This window comes from Manis pentadactyla, chromosome 4 (genome assembly GCF_030020395.1).
Source record: "Manis pentadactyla isolate mManPen7 chromosome 4, mManPen7.hap1, whole genome shotgun sequence".
In the NCBI taxonomy this organism is placed as follows: domain Eukaryota; kingdom Metazoa; phylum Chordata; class Mammalia; order Pholidota; family Manidae; genus Manis; species Manis pentadactyla.
Window position 1 is genome coordinate 6,656,932 of NC_080022.1, and position 21,075 is coordinate 6,678,006.

At 54.6% G+C, this 21,075-nt stretch overlaps 1 protein-coding gene across 3 annotated transcripts in view; it reads left to right on the forward strand.

Annotated features, from left to right (window-relative positions):
* SPSB1 (splA/ryanodine receptor domain and SOCS box containing 1) overlaps positions 1-21,075 on the forward strand; it is a 59,620-nt gene that overhangs the window by 27,495 nt on the left and 11,050 nt on the right. The gene's annotated exons all lie outside the window — the stretch shown is intronic.

Below are 21,075 nucleotides of genomic sequence, written 5' to 3' on the forward strand. Positions count from 1 at the left end.
TCCCACCAGCCACAGGGGCGCCTGCACCTCTGCTCTTTGCCAGTAGCAGGCGCTGTCTCTGTATTGACTGTGTAGAAGTATGTGTACAAGTTTATTTGCTATTTGCATTTGCTTTTTTTCTGAATTGCCTGTTCAGGTCCTCTGGCCATTCGACTGTGGTGTAACCTGTGACAAGCTGTTGACTGCTGTTTGTTTTAGGTGTGTTTCCTTTTGTATATTTTTGAATTACACATTTTCAAAATGAAAAAAGCCATCTCACTGAGTGTTTTAGGAACACTGGTTGTGGAGGCTGTGGGCGGACAGGGAGACCAGTTTGGAGACTCTTGTGGTAGCCTTACGGGTGACAGGGACTAGAACAGTGAGAGTGGGGACAGATTTGGGCAATTGTGGGTGGATTTTGTACTGTTTGGTAATAATGTGGGAAGCCAAGGAGAGGAGGAAGCCAGGGAGATGAGGGGCTTGAGTCTGGATGAACCCAGAAATTGGCAGAGACCCAGAGGCTGGGAGGGCTGTGTTTGAGTCCGTGGGGGTCTGTGTGTGAGTGGGGGGCAGGGTTGCCTTGGAGGATGCTGTTTGGTGGGCGGGTCAAAGTCAAGGGGAGATGCTTCCTGGAGCCCCAGGAGCAGAGGAACCGGTGGATGGAGGGACCCTCAAGAACACGTTTAATGGGCAGGAGGAAGAACTGGCAGAGGAGGGAGCCGGTGCGGGAGGCTTCCTGAGTGGGTGGATGCCCTCACGGAAATGTGGGTCCTAAGGTTGAGGTTGTGGTCACTATTTTAGAATGTGATTCAGAGGTAGAGAAGGTGCTTTTTCAGGCTGCTCCATTTATTGATGGGGAGATTGTGACCTTGAAAGAGCACTTTCCCTAAAGTGCTGGGGCCTGATTCTCCTCGCTGGGTTCTGCAGCCGGAGTGCAAGGAGGGTGAGGGACGCCACAGGAAGTGTAGGTGGCAGTGGGTCCACGGGCGGTCTTGACACCCAGGCTCTGTGGCACTCTGGCTTGGTTTCAGTGCCCTTCACCAGGGAGCATGGATTGAGCCGCCCATGCAGGTCGAGCTAGGCACCAGCCCCCCCAGGTGTCCAGGACGGGGCTCACAGGTTCACAGTATAGGGGGGCGGTCCACCAGAGCTGCCTTCCCCGTGAGAACCTCAAGAAACTTGGTCTGCACTGTTCAGTGTCTGTTCCCAGAGCAGCCCCAGGGGACCAGGGGAGACATGAGTCATTTCCTGGACAGTAACCTGTACCAGCTTCTTAGCCATTTTGGGCTCAGCCTCTCACAAATGCATCTTCTTTTTCAAGTCCACTTCTATTTCCTGCCAGTTCTGTCTCCTTGTCAGGTCTGTGCAGCACTTGCAGTACGAAATAGCATGTGAGCAGCCATGGACTTGGCCCAGGAGCAGCCTGCGAGTATTCACGTATCTTTCTTATTCTAGTTGAAAGGAGGGAGGTTGGCAAAAAGGTGCCCTTAGCCAAATAAGCGGTGACATGCTGTCTCAGCCTGGGCGGATCTTGCCCTCCAGCATGGCCCCTGGGAAAACAGCTCTGAGCGGGGACAACCTTGGCCATGGGTTGTCTTAAAGAGGCCATGGGACATGCATGGCCAGGGATGACTGGCCAGATATCGGAGCACTGTTCCCCATTTGCTCTAGTAGGATGAGGCTAGGGGGACTCCTCCGTCACTTAATTTGTCTGTGTCTCAGGTCTTTTTTATTTTCATAGAAAACAAAGCATTTTTTAATTCTGGTAAATATGCATAGCATAAAATCTACCATTTTAACCAAGTTGATGTGTGCAGTTCAGTGGCATTAGGTACATTTGCGTTGCCGTGCAACCACCACCACCATCCACCTCCTGAGCGTCATTTTCCCAAACCGACACTGTCCCTGTTGAACACTAACTCCCCTCTCTCTTTCTCTGACACCACCGTTCCATTTTCTGTCTGTGAATTTCATTACTCCCGGGACCTCATAAAAGTGAAACATTAGTATTTGTCTTTTTTTATGGCTTATATCACTTAGCATTATGTCCTCAAGGTTCATACATGTTGTAGCACATGTCAGAATGCCCTTCCTGTTTAAAGCTGAATAATATCCCATCGGCTAGAGGTGCTACATTTTGCTTATCTGTCCACGCACACTTTTGTGGGTTCCTTCCACCTTTGGGCTGTTGTAAACGTGGGTGTAGAAATACCTTTTCAAAACCCTGCGTTCAATTCTTTCGGCATATACGCAGCAGCAGGATTGCTGAATCCCAGGGTAATGGTAATTCTGTATTTCATTTTTTGAGGGTTCGCCATACTGTTGACCACAGTGGCTGCTCCATTTAAAAAAACACAGCATTTTGATTCACTGATCTATACGGCATCTTTGAGCCTTCGAAGGAGGTAGTGGTTGTCTGGTTCTGTTGTCAGTGGCTGGAAGATGATCTTTGGAGTTAAGATTTGATCAATCTTGTGAATAATTACAGCCACCACCTAATCCACTAATATGCGTAACGTGTAGGGTTCCCCAAAATGCCCACATGTGGTAGGGAGGGGCGTGTAGGCAGTGTCTGAAGTATGTTTGAAGACCTGCTGTGTGCTGGAACTGTCAGCCTCATCACGGATTTTCGTGATCATCTTCGAATCCCTCAGCAGTCTGGCGGACTCGATATTATTCTCTTTCTCGAGGGTGAAGTTAGAGATGCTTTCTCATGCTGAATTGGTTGGAAGAGGTATTTCTTGGGTCGTTAACACTCTTCAAATTTTGTTCACCGAGAATAGATTTTCTAATTCTTCCTGGTTTTTAATCTACCTCCACCAAAGGAAGGGAGTAAGGAAGGATTTTCTCAGCCATTCAAGGAAGCGTTTGGGGGAGTGGCAAGCAGGAGGCCACCTCCTGGTCATGGTCCCCTGGCCCTGAAACAATAAAAGGCCTCAGTTGCTGTGTTTCCAGAACCTCACCATGCTTGTCATTAAGCAGAGCAACTGGAACTGTTCCATGGACACAGGGGACATTATCTGTCCATTTATAGTGCCTTCTGGTTCCATCCAGAATCGCAGGGATGGATGAACTTGCAGAGGAGGCTTTAGGATCTGCCACCTCCCCAGCTGGGCCTGTCCTGGCATTCAAGGCCCTTGCCATTTGGCTGCAGACTGTCTCTCTCGTATGCCTCGTATCTCTCTCTCTAATTATTGCTCTAAATGCTCCTGGTGTTTTAACTGCTTAAGCACTCTCTGGTTCCCAGATATGCCACCCTAGCTCTGGTGGCAGGGTCTTCTCACCAGGAGTGTCTCTCCCCTCCGCCTCCTCCGTTCTTGAAATCTCAGAACCCCTCAAATGGCACAGCCCTGTGAAGGCCATCCACACCCGGCCCACCCCCAACCCTCCCGTCTCAGCAGCCCCTCCAGGTCATGTGCTTCTGCTCTGGCTCCTTGAAGATGTCATCTCTCCTGTGAGGCTGTGGACACCAGGTGACTTGTTGGCCTCAGCTCCCCCACCCCAGGCTGTGTATTTGCTGAATGATCATTAGTGGTTAGAAAAGAGCAAGGCTGTATGGAGAAGCTTTTGACTTCTTCCCAGTGCTTTGCGTCTTTGCTTACCATGTGGGGAGAAACCCAGTTTATGGATTTTTAAGCAGAAAGCATCGCTCGTGATCCCCCTGGCTGGGTCCCTGTTGGTAAAGGCAGCAGAGGAGGCCTCACCTGGGTGGGGTCCTCACAGGGAGGAAGGGTAGGGCAGGGGTCAGGCATCTTAGTCCAGGGATTCCTGGCCCGTTTCACTTTCCTCTCCGAGATAAAGTCCATACCTGAAAGTCTAGAAGAAAGTTTTGACTCAAGGGAGAGGGGAGAGGGCTTCCTGGGGTGAATATCTGGTTGTCCAAGAAACACTCCTCAATTCCCAGCATGTCAGAGCCAGAAGCTGAGATTGTAACCCCCTGTATTACCCCCCGGTGCTCAGACCCCCTACAGAACAGCTCTGGGAGGGGGCAGGGTGGGGGCAGGAATCCCTCAGAGAAAAGCAGGGATTCAGCCAGGCAGGGGAGCAGGGGAGTGGGACCAGGAGGTTCTCCTTATACTCAGGTGAGCCAGGTCTTTGCTTCCAAAGGTACTGCTTTTTTTTTTTTTAAGGGGGAACCCATCAAGGCACTCGGCACCCCCAAGGAGCTGCCACTGCTGCTGTGTTTGCCACAGTGCCCCCTCCCCATCACATGGGTACCTCACATCCCACCAGGTGACCACTCTGGCCCTTGAGCCGCTGCCCTGGCCTGGGTGGTCGGTGAGGCTGTTGATGTGTTTTAACTGCAGACCCCCTGGTTTGGACCCAGGTGTGCTCCACCCTGCTGCTCTGCACCCCAGCGCCCGCCCCCCTTTCTCCCCTCCAGTTGCAGCATTGCCCCTCATGCCTTGCTCGGGGAGGGGTCCCTGCTTGGCAGCCACTCTGAGCAGCTCCCACCCGGAGCCTCAGCCCCACCGTCCTAGGGGGAACATTCCCCCAAGACCCCAGCTGACATTTGTTGGGGCTGCTGGGTCTCCAGTTCTTTGTGCTTCCTTTCTGGTCTCATTCTGTGTCTCTCCTTGTGTGTATGTGTCTGTCTCTGTCTCTCTGCGCCCTAGGAAGCGGGCTCTTCTAGCCTGAGACTGGCATGACTCCACTAAGACTGGCGAAAACTGACCCCTCGGCCCTGCTGAGTTGGGGGTAGTAATTCAAGAGGGTGGGACAGGTTTCTGGTGGCCCTGCCTTTTGTCGGGAGTTTGGATATGCTGTCACCTCCCCAACCCAAGGTCAACAGGTGGGGGATGTGCCCACCTTTCCAGTGAGGGAGTAGGAAGAGAGCACAGCTTGGATGGGGGCCTGGGTCAGGTGTGACTCCATAGTGGGGGAGGGGCAGAAAGCCTCTCCTTGCCGTGTGCCCGCCTCCCACCTGAGGAGGACCTGGAGGTGGGGGTGGGGTGTCAGCGCTCCCACTACCTGGCCAAGGGCTGCTTCTGTGTGGGGGAGACCCTGATCTGGGGGGAGGTGCATGGCTGCCAGGGGGTTCCAGGTTTGCTCTGACAGGAGGGGATCGGGGATTAGCGCCCGGGCTGCCCCCCTGAGGACAGTCCCTGGGGGGTGGGTGGCTGTGGCCCACCAGCCCTCGTAGAGCCTGGTAAGCAGGGCATTTTATCATTAGCTGGTGAGGTTCTGTTCTTTTCATGACGAGTTGCTTGGGGACCGAAGAGCTGGGAGTGGGGCTGAGGGAACAGCGCTCCTGTGAGTCTGCCCCGCACGCCAGGCTGGGGTCTGCGGAGCCGCCACCTCCACACCGGCCAGGCCGGGCTCCCCTGTCATTTAGAAAACTTGACTGCTGGCTGCGGAGCCGGACACGTGGAGTCTGCCAGTGAGCCTGCTTGTGACTCGACTTCCTCTGTGACGTCCAGCGTTGCTGTTCGGGGCTCCTCTGATGCGGTGGAGGCACGGCCCCTGGTCCGGGACGGTGCAGCTGCAGGCGGGAGGGAAGGGGTTACAAGCTGGCCTCCGCGGGCCGCAGCCTGCCTGCTGGAGGGCTTGAGGGCTTTTATGAACTGGCCGATTACCTTGTAATTGTTCCCAGCCTTGAGGAGCGAGGCCGAGGAGCAGCTCCAGTGTTTGTTTTGCCTTCTGTGTTCCCTGGGCCAGTGGTAACCAAGGGCCGCTTCCCCTCGGTGACGGCAGAGCTCTCCCAGGCCAGGGTGCATCTTGCTCCGGTGAGGGAGGCCTGGGGCACCCTGCAGGGCCCGGCCACTGGGAGGGGGCCCTGCCCCCAGGGTGCCAGGCTGCTGCCTCTGCCCTGTCTGGGGACCTGTGGGCTTGTCTCCTGGCACTTTCCCCAGGCACTGGCCCGAAACATTCCAGAACCCCGGATCCTCCGTAGGCGTCTGGGAGTCCGGAGGCCCCTCGCTGGCGGGCCCTGGGGGGTGGGTCTCAGGCGGGATCATGGGCCTCAGCCAGGATGCTGCCTGGGGCCATGGGGGACCCTCACTCTGGGTTCTGGCAGGACCCGCTGGCCTGAGGTTGTTCTGGGGGAGATTTTTCAGGAGGAGGAGAGACATGAGGAGACCGCCTGGGTCGGGGAGGCCGGCCGGGGCAGCTTTACGGCCGAGAGGGCCAGACAGATGAATGCATTGGGCTCTGGTCAGGTTCTGGTCAGGTTGGTGTGTAGGACAGCTTATGACAGTGTGACCGCAAGGCTCCTGGAGATGGCAAGGCTGGCTTGGCCAGCTGGCAAGTCGGGGAGTAGAGAGAGCTGCGGAGAGCTTGTGGGGGCTTTGAGGGGACAGGGGAGCCCCCACCCTACTGTGAGCAGAGGAGGGGCCTGCAGGTGACGGTGGAACCTTGGTCTTCCCAGACACCCATGGTGAGGCTTCTAGAAGGTCTGGGCCAGGGAAGCTGCTGCCTGTTCTGTGTGCCCCTACGCCTGTGGGTCTGGCGGAAGGACGGGGCCCTGGCAGGCTCTACCCATTATTTCTGTTAAACCTGTCGGCTTCTAGATTTGGTTTGTTGGGGTCAGCTGTGTTTCAGAACTGGCTTCCTGGAGAAGGTTGAATGTCTCTCTGTCTTCTTTCTGAGAGTTTCCCCCAGGCCCTACCTTGGGGCTGACCGCATCACAGCCCCCACCAGCCTGGACACAGATCACCTGGGGATCTGGTTTTACTTCCATTCAGGAGCATCAGCTGGGGAGGGCCTGAGACTCTGCATTTCCAAGAAGCACCTGTGTTACAGATCCAGGTCCGTGGGTCACCCTGGGTGTAACTGATGCAGGGTGACTGGACTCCTTCACCCCTAAAGGGACTGTTTCTCGGAGGGAGTTGGCCTGCTCTGTGTGCAGGATGTCAGTTGTGTCCAGTTTTCTGTTTGGGCGCCTGAAGAGGGGGTTCTATCAAGAGAGGTGGGCTATGCGGGGAGTCGGGGGCCAGGGCACAGCGTGTAGAGTCGAGCGTGAGCTCCGTGGCCCGACTTCCACACGGCTTCCTCCCACCGGCCCAGCTGCCAACACTATGAAACTTCAGTGATTCAGTGTAGTGCGTTTCAAGGGGAGGCATTGTGTTACAAAAACATGGGTCCCAGCAGCTTGTTCTGTTGGCAGGTCCTGCCCCCTCAGCAGGAAAGAGGCGCTTTTGATATGGGAACGGAAACTTGGGACAGTGTTAGAAATACTCGGAGTGTCTGGCGGGCAAGGATCTGGTCTCCCTGCAGCTCTGGAAACATGCCACCTGGCCAGGAAGGCAGCCCCCGCGCTGGCTGCGGTACGCAGGGCTGGGCAGGGGGCCGCACACCTGGGTCCATGGCCTGAGCTGTCCGTGGCTGTGATGAGGTGGACCTTCCGCAATGTCGAGTATGGGATATGTCCTCTGCTCCCCATTTGGCCTGTGAAGGTGACATGCTGCTGTTTGTATTTTATGTAAAGTCCAGCTTGCAAAGGAAATACCTTTCTGAGCACCGTCTGTCTGATGCCCAGAGCAGGTGAGCACATGAAACGTGCATTTGTAGCCCTCACGTGTACGTACGAGCGGGCACCTGGTCTTGAATGGCTGATCCCGGGCCTGCTCACATTTGGGCTGACAGGTTTGCTCTGTGAGCAGGAGCCTCATTCTTGCTTCTTCCTCCCTCTGCCCTGATTGCCATCCTGGACTAGCCCGCCAAGTGGATATTGGGCCTGTTTCCCTTTTTTCCACTTCCTCTTTCTTCCCTTTGTGTTCTCAGATGGGATAAGTGGAGCAGACTCACCCCGTTATCCAAAGTGCTTCCCTGAGAAACTTCTCTGGATGTGTGTGTCCTGGCCACCTGGGCTTGGCGGGCCCAGAGACTTGGCAGACCCACCCCTGCACACGAGGGATGCTGCAGACCCACCTCCCCGGCCTCCACCCGCTTCCCGGAAAAGGCACTATGGGGAATGTCAGGCAGGCACCAAGGAGAGCCGGGCAGAGGCGGGCGAAGCCCCGTGGCTTCTGGTACAGGGCAGGCCTCTGTTGTCATAAGAGCTGGCGACGGTGAGAGGTGGCCGCCGCGCGGAGTTAGGGCACCCAGCGGCCACTCTTCTTGGCAGAGACTGCTGAATCTGGGGTGAGGAATGGGTTTCAGAACTTGTATGGCTGCGTTCCTCCACTGGGGATCTCCCAGGGGCCCCCTTCCCACTCTTTCCCCCAAGAAACCCTCCCTCTCTCCTCCTCAGACCACTAAATTATACATCCCCCACCACCGCTGGCTCTTTATGCAGTGCTGAGCTTTCCACGGGCTCCTCATTTAATCCTTAAAGTAGGTCAAACAGTCATCACCCCTTTTCCACAGATGAGGAACCTGGGGCTCAGAGGGGTTAGGGAGTTGTCCAAGGTCACCCAGCATGCGGAGCCAGAGTTGAAGCCCAGGCAGCCCAGCTCCAGACTGCGTGTGTCTTCTCCATCTTTGTAGGCACTTGGTAAATGGGCCGTCCTTGATTGACCCTATTAAATGTTCCAAGAATTCTTGAACAGAGGCAGTAAGGCCACTCAGATGAGAATCCCAAGGGCAGGCTGGACACTTGGGGTCATGATGATCCACCCACGTTTTGCAGGTTCAGGAACTGGATTTTGTCACCCAGTGTATCCAATGTTGATACAGTTTAGACATTCCTACCAAACTCACTGATGTATAAACCTGAGGTAATTTGTTCACACACAGTAGGTGTAGGACAGTCAGGTGTGCTAAAGATTTGGGTTTGCCTCTGAAAGCAGTAGACGGGAGTTGCAGAACCAGAGCTCAGGGAAACTGGGGAGTGGCTCTCACGACTTGCATCTTGAGTTTTGTAGCCCAATATCCTCCTGTCACCATAGGGTAGCCCTAACAAGAGCTGGAGTCCTTGGGCCCGTGCATTAGGTTGCCACTTTCCTGGGCCCTGGTTCTGTGTCCTTGTCACCACCACCTTTCTTAAGCAGCCTTTTGCTTAGACAAGGTACGATATCACCTATTGGGGTATAGCCAGTTTGAATTACGCTCTGCATCCTATCCCTTCCTCCAGCCCCTAGTCCAAGCCGCCTCCTTGCATTGGCTTCCTGGCTGGTCTCCCTGCTTCCACTCTGGCTGCCAGCAGCCCTTTCTTAACACGGCAGCCCGGAGGGATTCTGTTAGAACGCAGTTCAGACTGCGTCCTCTGCCTGCTCAAAGCCCTCTGCTGGTTTCTCGTCACACTGAACACAAACCCGGTGTCCTGACTGCGGCCCACAGGCCTGCTGTGCCCGCCCTCTGCATAGCTCTCACCCTGCCTCCCTCCACAGCCTCCCCCTTCCTCTGCTCTAGTCAAGGCCTCTCTGTTGTTCTCCCAGAATTCCAGGCATATGCCCACCGCAGGGCCTTTGCACACTCTATTCCCTCTGCCCAGAAAGCTCTTCCCCTTGAATGGTCACGTACTTTTCTCCCTCCCTTCAGCCAGGTCTCCATCCATACACCACTAGATCAGAGAGGCCTTCCCTTACCACCTCTTCCCATCACTTGCTTTGTCCTCACAATTCTGCTTCATTTTTTTGTTCACACTTACTACCTGACCCATGTTGGATATTCATTCATTCAGCAATTGTCAACTGAGCACCCCCTGTGTTCCAGGCACTCTACTGGGCATTGGGGCCACCACAGTGAACCCAACAGATCAAAATTAATCATGGATTAACTGTTCAAATGATTGTTACCTGTCTCCCCCCACTAGACTGTGAGCTCCGTGAGGGCAGCGTTTTCCACCTGTATGTATATAGCAGGTGCCTAATATTTCTGGAATGACTTGCAACCCTAAGGCACCTTATTTGGAGTTGGATGTTTTCCAGATGTTCAGCTGCACCTTTACAGACTGTCTCTCAGATCAAATCAGCCCTGCCCATGGCTTTCTTATCCATTTGGTCAGGTCTTGCCAGTTTCCACGTGGGGTGGATGCTTTCCGGCAGTGTAGACAGAACACTAGCCCACATTCCTAAACTCTCACCACATGTCACTCTCTGTTTTGAATCATCCACTTTATTGAGGTTCTCAGGGACTCAGGAACAAAGAAAGGAGCCAGGGAAGCCCACACTACCCCACTGGGGCTTAGCAGGTATATGTGAGATGGGTAAGAAACTCAGATACTTGTTAGGCACCTACTGACCTTGAGCATTGTTCTTTTTGGCCAGCTTTCATGTGAGTGAGTCTGGCCAGAAAGGGGGTATGGTGTGACCTGACACAAGAAGCTTGGGCCTCTCCAGGTCTGTGAGAGACAATCCTCTTTGAGAACACAGAAACTCAACCCATCAGAACAGGTTTTCATGTGGCAACAGGTCCAGCCAAACTGTACGGTCTCCTGGGGCCCTCCTGGCCTGGGCCATAGCCCCATGCTGTGCATCAGCGATGGCAAGCAGGCACCAACGTCACTGAGAAGGATCTGAGTGGCTGGGATGGTTTCCTGATATCATAAGCTGGGCTTCTGTCAATACGGAGTGGCCTTGGGGTTGACCTGCTCTGTGAAAAAGCAAGGACCTGGAAATTCTAGCATGTCTGTCTGCTCATCCCGCCACGTGCGCAGAGTGGGGAGTGTGCGGCTGAGTGATCCGCGTGGTGGTGATTCTTCCAGGTCCTCGTCCTCAGAGCAGCGGCGCTCATGTGCGTTGGCCATCCCCTCCCCACACGTTGTGGGTTGCAGGCACGCATTCCAGATTCCTCCCGAGAAACTCGATCTACAGGTGCCGTCTCAAAGCAGCAGGGCTGCCAAACCACAGCTCTGCCTGTTTTCTTTGGAGGACAGGAAAGGGGGCTGGGGTGGGGTGGGGAGTGGAGAACTGGACTGCAGCAACTCAGCTCTAGAAGGCTCCTTCTCCCCACATACGAAGGTCATTAGCCACAGCCCTGTGTGTAAGGCTGGCTAACAGGCCCGGCTCCACCTGCCAGGTCTCTGCAAACTCTGCTCTCGGCTCTGCAGAGCCTCTCCGCACTCACCTCCTGCCTTGTAGATATTGGAGAGGTGGACATTTTTCATCCATTTATGTTTTTTTTGTTGAGGTGAAATTCACATAATACATAACATAAACCTTTTTTAAAGAGTACAATTCAGTGGTGTTCAGTACATTCATGATCTTGTGCAACACTTCTGTCTAGTTCTAAAACATTTTCATCCCCTACAAAGTCCCCGACACCTTTGCAGTCACTTTCCACTCCCCGCCCCTGGCCACCACCCATCTGCTTTCTGTCTGTGTGGGTTTCCCTATTCTGGCTATTTCCTATAAATGGGATCAGACAATACATGACCTTTGCTGTCTGTCTCCTTTTCCTCAGCATAAAGTATTTGAGGTTCATCCGCATTGTAGCATGTGCCAGTTCTTTATTCCTTTTTGTGGCTGAATAATATTCCATCATATATGTATTCCACAATTTGTCTATCCATTCATCCACTGACGGACATTTGGGTTCATCCATATATGTTTTGCAACAATAATAAAACAGCAGTAAGATTAGGAAGAGAAATTGATCAGCCCCTCACTCTAAACACAGAGGCATTTTCATTTTCCTGGATTCCTTTTCACCTCCCTTCCCACATGTGCCTGTGTCATTTTTTCTAGATTTTACTCTTAGGGCAGATGCAGTTGTGTTCTTCATTTCACTTGACAGTAAACCTTTGTCCTTGCGCCTTGGACAGCCAGCGTCTTTGGTGGCTGTGTAACTGTGTCACGCTCCACAGGGGAGCTGGCTGGGGAGAACACTTCCTGCCTCCTTGCCTATCCTCCCCAGGACCGGCTGGTGCTGTGGGAATCTGGCACCTGGACCAGCCCCTGCTCGCCTCAAGTCCAAGCTTAAGTCCCTTGCCGCCTTTAGACGTGCTGAGTCCCTCCTTTGTTGGGCCAGGTGTTCAGGACTTTCTAGGTTGACGGGGTTGGAGGAGAAAGGCCAGCAACATGGAAGAGGAAGTTCCTGCAGGCTGATGTGGCTTTCAAAATAGACTTAAATCCTTTTTTCACACTGGCCTGTGAGGCCTGGGGATTTACCTTTCCCTGGGCTTCCTGTTGAGTTCTGTGAAATCCCACACAGGGAAGGGTGATTAGGTTGCCTTGGGAGGGGCAGGGCCCAATTCCTTTTAGGGTTCTTTCCAAGTTATTGGCTGAGGGCCATTGGGGTCCAGTTGGCAAACCTTCTGTTCAACTAGTTGTGCAGAGACTCCTGAGTGCCTTCAGCCCCACATGGCTGGCTCAAAGATCAGGGTACTTGACATTGGATTTTCTTTGACTAAAAATGGACAATTGGTTGGGGGGTCCTGACATCCAAGAGGTGGCCATGAACTAACTGAAAGGAACTTCTCTAAGGCCTTCCTGTTATGGAGCAATCCTTAACTCCCTGCACATGACCATCAGTCACTACAGTCAACGGCTTAGATGTTCATCTATAAGAGAAAGTGACAAAAATTATGATAATGGACTATTTTGCAGCTACTAACACATAAAATTGAGCTAGGCACTAATAGATTTTGACTTGGAAAAAGCAGTCCAGGGAGGAGTAAGTGGTGTGACCCTTTTCTCTAACTGGACTGTCCCCGTGTGTGTGCACCAGCGGGGGGGTGGGGGCGCTTTAATTTCTACTTTATACATTTCTGCATTGAGATTTCTTAGCAGGTATAACATTTGAAATATTTCAAGCCATAGATACAATGAGAAGTCTTCAAAATTTGTGGTTATAAATCCAAGCCTGGCAGTTCTCATTTAATACAGGTTTGCAATTCTAAAACGTGGAGCTCTGATTCCTTTAAGCCAGTGGGTCCTCATCCCCCAGGGCACACGTGCACATGTGCCGCTGGGTCCCGGCTCCGGAGTTTCTGATTCAGTAGGTCAGAGGCAGGGCGCCGGCATTTGCATCTCTTAACAGGTGCTGCTGACCTGCTGGTCTGGGGACCCCACTCTGAGAACCACCCCTGGGAGCCTAATTACTGGAGAACATCCCTATAGCCTCTAACTCCTGTAGAAATGTTACGGGACTTTTGCCCTTGCTCTTGACCCAAGGAGTTTGCATTGTTCAACTTGTGGTGTTTGAGGTCTCACATCCATCCACAGGCAGCTGCAGGTCTTGCCGCTGCTAAGACACCCTCTTGTTGGGTTCCTTGGGCCGCCCTGTGAGGCCCTAACCTGCGCTGGCTAAGTGTGTTCCTGCACCCTTTTAAGTGTCCCCTGTGTCAAAGGGGGGACATGGGGCAGGGAGCAGCACGGATTAAGACCTGTCTGTCGCCCCTTGCTGTGTCCAGGGCTTTAGCTGCATGATTCCACATTGAAATCATGAGTGCTGCCCCTTCCCCTCCCTGGACACCCCCGCAGCGGTTTGAAAGCATCACCTGGAGCTGCTGGGGGGCATAGGGCAGACCCAGGCCCCTCTAACTCTCCAGGCAGCCAGCCCCTCATGTCTTTCCATGAGGCGCGTCCTCCTGAGGCCTTAGGTCTCCTCCTGGTCTGCCCCTGCTCTTTTCCGTGAGGGACATGGGTTGCCCAGGGGCCCACTGTCAAAGGTGACCTTTCCCAATTGGCACATTCACTGGAAGAGGCCAGAGTGTCACCCGCTCCTAGGCAGGCCTCTGGGTGAGCCCAGGGACCCTCGTCAGGGAAGCTGAGCCTCGCTTTTCTCAGGGCCAAGGGGGCTCACTGAGGCCACCCAGTCCACCGGGGGCTGGAGAGGTGGAGAGGGCTGGCAAGTTCTGCCCCCGGCCACGTTGGGCCGAGGGTGGGCCAGTCCTCGGGCTCACCCCCAAGCAGTGGCCATGCGTCACCCCGCCCCACCTCCCTGATCCCTTTCTGAGGCACCCAGCTCCCACGTGGATCAGCCATGCCCCTGGCCAGCGATGTCAGGGTCCTGCAGTCTAGACTTGATCCTCACGGCCCCTGGACCCTCATCTGCTTTCCTGGTGAAGCTTTTCGGAGGGTCACTGTGTGTCACTGAGGTCCTGAATAGGGCTTCTCGTCGGCATGAAGCAAGGCTGTTGCCATCACAACATGACTGCCTGCAGCCCTCTTTATTTTAATTTTCAGTCTCTGTATGAATGTAATGCTGATTTCCCAGGGGTGAGGCTCAACTGATTTGAGCCTTTTCTGAAAGTGCCATGAGTAATCTGGGTCCTTCCGTAGGTGTTTACAGCAGGTGCATTTTTGGTCTTTTGAGGTCAGAGGCTAGAGCTCTGGACCGTGTGGGATTTTCTCTCCAAAAGCACTTGTCAGAACTTTCCAGAAGGGTCCAATAGTTTTCACCGGTTCTAGGGACAGAGCCTTACTTTTATGTCCTGCTTGAACAAGGCACAGCTCTCCTGAGTTTTCCCGGGTGTCTCTGTTCAAGTGGGCAGGCAGGATGGGTTGATCGCAACCACATGTCACGTGTCCTGCCATCTGTGGCCCCTTTACGAGGGGTGGGGGGGGGCTTCATAGCCAGGCTTGCACAGCGCATGCCCTGAGTGTGTTCCCAAGCCCTGGCTCACAGGGGTGCAAAATCCTCATTAATAGGCGAGCCAGGCAGCCGTGCCACCAAGCTGCGGAGGTTGCATTCTGATATAATAACAGATCGCTCGCTCGGGGCATGCTTATCTTGCAAAACCCTGGGCTGCAGCCACCCATGCGTGAGGTGGGGAGGCGGAGGAAGGGTGCTTATTTGATCTTCAGGTGAAAGGAGGCTTTATAAATAGGTCACCTTGTTCCACATCCTGAATTTCATTCTTTCCCCGTCTTGGGTCAAAACAATGATTTTACTGTTCTGGGGTCAGTCGGACACACTGAGGGGAAACTTCACTAAAAGGAGGTGAGTGTGTGTCTGCCACTGTCCGGTGGCCCCCCTCTGTGTGTCCCCTACCACCCCACCCTCCCCACCCATTTGTCACCAGTCACCATGGATGTGCCTGCAACAGAGTACTGCTTGTTCAACAAACTTTTTCTTAAACAACAAAACAAAAAGATACTTTTTGGTAGAGGTGGGACTCCAGCCAATGGATCGAAAGAGCTTTTTTGGGAGGCAGAAATGCAATGCTGTGGCGTTAATTGAAGGGAGGGTGTGGAGTTCCAGGCAGGTGCTGAGCGTGCTGTCCTGTTTGAGCCGAGGGTTGAAATCCTTGGCCCTCTGCAGTCTCTGTGCTGAGCCTCCCTCCTGGCCTCCTCGCCTGGCCTTTCGCAGAGTCTCTGCAGCCTCTGCCAGGGTTTCGGATTTCGGGTTTCAGGTCAGGGAAGTTGGTCTGGTCTCCCTGGGCGCCAGTGGAGACAGTGGCTATCCCATTTTTACTGGGCAATTAACGTTTGTGATTTAGAAACATTGTCACTGGAAGTCTTAGGAGAAATCACTGTAGAAATAATATCCCTCTTAGGGATGGCCTCAGAGCTATACCTGGGAATTCTTGTCCTTTATTTTAAATGCCCTTCTGTTGACTGTGTGTATCTTTATGGGTAAATTAAACATTTATCCTGTGCTTGCTTTATTAGAAGGGACACATGCGGAGAGCCTTTAGGAACTGCTTTGGGGACCCCTTGTTCTCGTGAGTGTAATGTGTTAAATCAATATTTTTCAGCTTTTTGTTCTTTTGTCTGTGTGCTTAAAAATCATTTTCATTATGAAGGTAATACAGTACATGCATTTAAAAAAAATACAATTCCAAAAGTGTTTAAAGTGAACATGTCTTTCCTCCCAACCCACCCCCACCCTCCAGGATTAGCCATTGTGAAAGGTTTTGGTATATTTATTCTTCTAGACCTTTCTCTGTGCCTACAAACAAATACATGTGCACTGATAGAATCTTTTTAAATTCTGTTCTTACAGAAATGGGATCATGCTCTGCATATTGTTCTCCCATTTGCTTTTTAGAATGTAACAGCATCATGTTACATTTTATGTTAAGTCAGCACATCCAAGGGGCTGCCTTCTTCTCTCCAAGGCTGCTGGAGTTCACGGTGCCTCGAATGTCTTTGTTCAAGTGTCTGTGGGAAGGGCTATCAGGTTTTGTAGATAAGACCCCTGGAAGAGCGGTTGGTGGGTGTTTTACACCTGGGTGGGGACTGCCACATGGCACCCGCATGCCAAGAAGTGTGTCCCAGTTTGGGGTCTGTCTGTCTTGGACACACACCCACACCTGCACATCAGTGGCCTTCCCTCTCCACATCCTCTCCAGTCCCTCTCAACCTTCTTTAACCCTGTGCATCTCTCAGGGCTCGCTGCCCCCTCACTGCTGGTCCTGCCAGCATCCCTTTTCTCTGGGACTTGGAGAGTGAAAACAGTACATGTATCCCACAAGTGTCCTGCACCCCCTTGTCCCCTGGAGGCATGGATATGGCTGTGCCCACTCCCTCCCTATTCAGAGAGAACTGCTGCTCTAGATCTTTAAAGGCTTGGATTATCACAGGACTGCCCTCCTGGCCCAGGCCTCAGACCCCCAGACAGGCTTCAGGGATGCCCTTGGCTCCTCCCACCCTCCAGAGATCAGCAGCCAGTTCTGGGCTTCCTTCCCTACCCATCTACCAATTCTGGCCGGGCTGCCTCTCCACCAAGGGCATGGCAGAGCCCCTTGGAGGAGAGACGAGAGGGGAGATGGTCTGCAAGCTCTGTTTTTCCCTTGTGCCAGTAAATCCGCCTGGAGTAGCCTCTTGATAGGAGCCCTGGGCCTTGGACTGAGACCACCTTAATTGGCTCTCCCTGGAGGAAGAAGCTTCGGGAAGCTCATCTACTTAGAGCCTGAGGGCCCCCTGGAATTCCATCGTGGAGAGGTGGCTCTAGTGGTTCGTGGAGCCCCGTCCCGTGGCACTGCCAGGGTCACTGGGTGGGAGGCTTTTGCCCATTAGAGGGACTCAGAGGCATCCCCTTATGCAATGAACCACAAACTCATTTTGACTCAGCAGGGATGATGTGTGTGCAGCCTCCGTGGCGGGGTGGGGGTGAGGGTGGGGTTCTCTGCAGGGGCGAGAGGGCCAGCCAGTCAAACCTCAGGGCTTAGTGGTATCTGTCCCTCCCCCTCTGTCCCAGAGCTTGCCTTTCCATTGACACTAGTGTAAGTAAATGCAAAATCTTGAAGGCGTGCCAAGCTTCCAGGGTGTGTGTGTGCACGCTCCTGTCCTTCTTTAGGGGAAGACGAGTCCTTTCGTAGGGCCAGTGTGAGAAGTGCAGGTGTCCCTGCCCTGTGGCTGTGACCATCGTGTGTGCGATCCTGCCTCACTTCCGTTGTGCGCCCCCCACCCAGCCCTCCTGCGCTGGACAGCTGCTACAGCACGCGCCTGACCTTGAGACCAGGACGGGACCTCCTCTCTCTGTCCCATGGCACGCTGGGACCAGTGCAGGCCAGGCTGGGCCAGGGGGTGGGTGAGTGGGAGGAGGGACCTGCTGACCTGTGGCCAGTGGAGCGTGAGGTGAGGCCTCAGGGGCACACGCTCTCAGTGTCCCCACCACAGCCGCTCCTCACGCAGGCAGATGTGACCACACGCACCGGACAAGCGGCAGACATGTGGCGGAGGGCGGCCTGCCTGCCACTCCAGGTGGGGAAGCTGTTCACATGGCATTTCCTGAGCCATGTTGGTGACTTACCACACACGACCGGCCCTGGCATGGTCTCTGGAACCTAGACCCCAAATCAGATGCCATTCGACTTTATGACTCACATTCTCTCCAGTGGTTGTGCAAAGATTGTCCTCTCTCTTCTGTGCTCCCCAACCCACCCTTTCACGGCTGCTTTTCTCCTTTGACCCCCTTTGGTCTTCAATCTGATTTCACCAAAGAAAAATATTGCTGGGAGCTCCCAACCCAGAATGACTGGCTGTCTCTGCATCACCTGCAGTTAGAGGGCCTTTGAACATATTTTACTTTGCTTTCGCTAAGTGCGCAGACACATGGGTGTGTGTGTGCCTGTGTACATGTGTATTCTTACTCCTGGTTGAAGTACTCATCCTGCTGCATTTGAACCTGTTGACAAGGGTAACGACCCACCCAGTAAGCACACGAGTCCCCTGTCCCCGCCGGAGCCCCGGGGCACGCTCATGTTCTTCTCCCCCTTCTCCAGGTGTGTCTTTGGGATGCACTGGACTCTGGAACCTGTGTGTGACCTGCCCGTGCAGCCCCAGGGACTGAGGCCAGAGGAGGGGCGAAGCCAGGAATTTGGAGGGTGGACTTGAAACAGGCATGCCGAGGAGCGGGCAGATGTGGTTTGGGGCACATCGTGGCTAATATGCAAACGTGCTCCCTGAGAACAACTCCCTAGGAGAGAACTAAAGAAAAGTGGGAGCTGTGGGCAGGGGTGCTGAGTGTCTGTGCACGTGTGTATGTGTGCATGGCTGCATGTGACGGGTGGGTAGTGGTGACAGCGACAGGGCCATCGCTGACCTCTGTGTCTCTGTTCCAGCCCTGCAGGGCTATTCACAACCACACTCTCTGCACCTTCTGTGGCTTTGCTTCTCTGAATGGGGACAAAGGCTGGGGCTTCCCACCTTGTGGAGACTCACCAAGGACCCACTGTGCCATCCCAGGGCCTGACAGTCTGTGGCAACTCTAGGTCCTACAAGGCCTGGTGTCTGCCTTTGCTTCTCAGAAGGCAGCAATGGGTCCCAGACCTGGGACCCGTCCTTCTACCCCCTACCTGAAGTTTGGTGCCTACTGGGAACTCCCTCTTGACCCAGTATTAACAGGAACTGCAGAGTTCAAACCGGCATCTCTTGTCACTCAGCACCTGTCCGTGAGGCAAACAGAAGGAGGAGGGTGGCTGGAGGGCTTCAGTGGCCTTCAACAGTAAGGAGGTGGCCAGGTGTGGAGAGCAGGAAGCCAACGAGAAGGATGTGTCAGCCTTAACCATGGCCTGGACACGGGGTAGCCACAGACAGGCACCAGGTGAGTCAAGAGTTGTCCTAGGGTTACCATGGCAATTGACCACCTAGAAGGTGACTCAGATGGCAGGATGGCCCAGAAGCAGCAGAGCAGATGGCCTCAGCCAGGCCCTGGGGTGCCCTTGTGTACACTCACCTGACGATGCTGTAGGCACCCTTACCTGCCCTCCTGGCCTCCTCAGCCTCTTCCTCTCAGGGACACATGGTCACATGGTCCCTTTAAGGTCGCCTGGTCCAGGGGCCGGAAGAGGTCCTCCCTCTTGGATGGTCTCTAACACGGGGGCCCAGGAAAGTAGGAGTTTAGCGTAAGGGCATGTGAGTGGACTTGCTTGGCCACTGGATTCGTAGGTCATGGAGTCTCAGAACGAAGAAAGCTTGTGGACCTGACCTGGGCAAGCAGCCGACGGGCCACTGAGAGGTCATGCTGGCTTTCCTGATCGCTCTTTCTGGGGCACACTGACCCGCTGCCTCGACCTCTTCCCGAATCTGGCTAATCCTTCCCTCCTGCAGCAACTGCCTCGACTTGAGATGATTCCTTCCCACGTCCACGTCACGCTTTCCTGCTGCAGCCGTGGCGCACTCTGCCTTCAGGGGAGATGGTGTGCAGGGCCCCGAGTCTAGCTCAGGGGTTGGCCAACTACAGCCCAGCCTGTTTTGTAAATAAAGTTTTGTTGGAACTCAGCCATGCTTATTTATTTATGCCCTGTCTGAGGCTGCTCTCATGCTACAAGGCAGAATTGAGTAGCTGCACAGACTGGCCCACAAAACCCGAAATACTGATTATCTAGCCCTTTGCTGATCCCAGGTATAGGTGAAGAGGGCCTTCTGTGAGCCCAGGCCCGGGTTTCCTGGCCTGAGAGCCCCCTGCTCTTTCCCTGCTGGGAACAATCCTGGTTCTGGAAAGTTCTGAACCCCCCTCTGCTCTCCCTCTCCCTATCCCCCTTTCTCGCCCCCACCGTGCAGCCTGTCCCCCTTCTCCATATCTGGCCCGGCCACTCCTCCCCCGATTTTCCCCCTCCAGCTCCTGTTATGATCCTCTCCACCCCAACCCGTTTCTCAAGTACTTTAAATGGATGTGCTGGAAGGGCTTCCCCCCCACCTTCATCTCCCAAAGACCCACCTGCGCAGCGTCTCCTCTCCCCTCCAGATCCTGCTACCTGTTCCTGTGGTGGGGGCGGGGCTTCCTTGCTGTGGGCTTCTGGGAGAGCCCCTCCTGTGTGACAGTAGAACAGGCAGCAGGGCAGTGGCTTTCTGCTTCTGGAAGCAGTAAAACTCCGCTCAGTCCCTCCCCATCCCCCCAAAGGGCTGACCTGTGTCCCCACAGGGCCCTGCCCAGAGAGGGCCCTGGGCATCACCCAGTGGCGGGGTGACAGGCAGTGATGGGTGCTTCTGACTCTGGATGCACCTCAGACCCGTCTTCCCGAGGCCCAGCAGATGCTCAGGTGGAGGCTGGGTGGTGTGGCAGACGGCCAGGGGAGGCCGCAGCCAGGTGGGCCAGCCTCCGCTGTCCCAGGACTGAGCCTCCACCTGAACAGGCTCTCCCTGCCCGCCCCCACCCCCATGGCCTGGTGAGCAGGCCCCGAGCCAGGGGTGCCCCTTCAGCAGGGCCACAGGGCCAGTCCTGGAGGTTTCTGTGGCTCTCAAGAGTCTATAGGACTGGAGGCTGGAAATAGGGATTGTCCTGGGAGGTCCAGGCCATGAGGTTCAGAACTTCCCAGAACCGGGGTTGTTCCCAGGCTGCAGAGGGACACCCCGGCTCTGTCCTGGCTGTGCACAGGACACAAGGGGTTCTGCCTGTCTGTGAACAAATGTGGCCTTGGCGAGTGAGGGAGCCCTCCGTTCTGCACCAGAAAGGAAAGGCGAGGAGCACGGCCTGCCTGCTGAGATAGGGGTTCAGGTCCAGTGTCCCCACCCGGGAATGTCTGTTCTGCTGAGAGCCAGCCTCCAGGGGGCCTGGCTGCCCTGAAGACTTCATCTCAGGGGGTGTCTTACTTGGGAGGGCCGCAGTCCCTGGTCAGCTGGAAGCCCCGAGAGAGAGACCCCAGCCCCACTCGGGTCTATTCCCTCCTCCTGGCCCTGCTGGCCCCAGGTGGCCAACAGAGAGGCCAGTGGTTCCAGGGTCCCACCCTCATTTCTCGGTGGGTGCTGTATCCCGGGTGGAAAAGCAATACGCCAGCTGCAGGGAGGCCTGTGGCCTCCCTCGGGCACCTTAGTGCACCTTGGCACGAGTGCCCCACCTGACTCTTCCCAGCAGCCGGGCGCTGATGGCCTCTCCCCCCAGCGC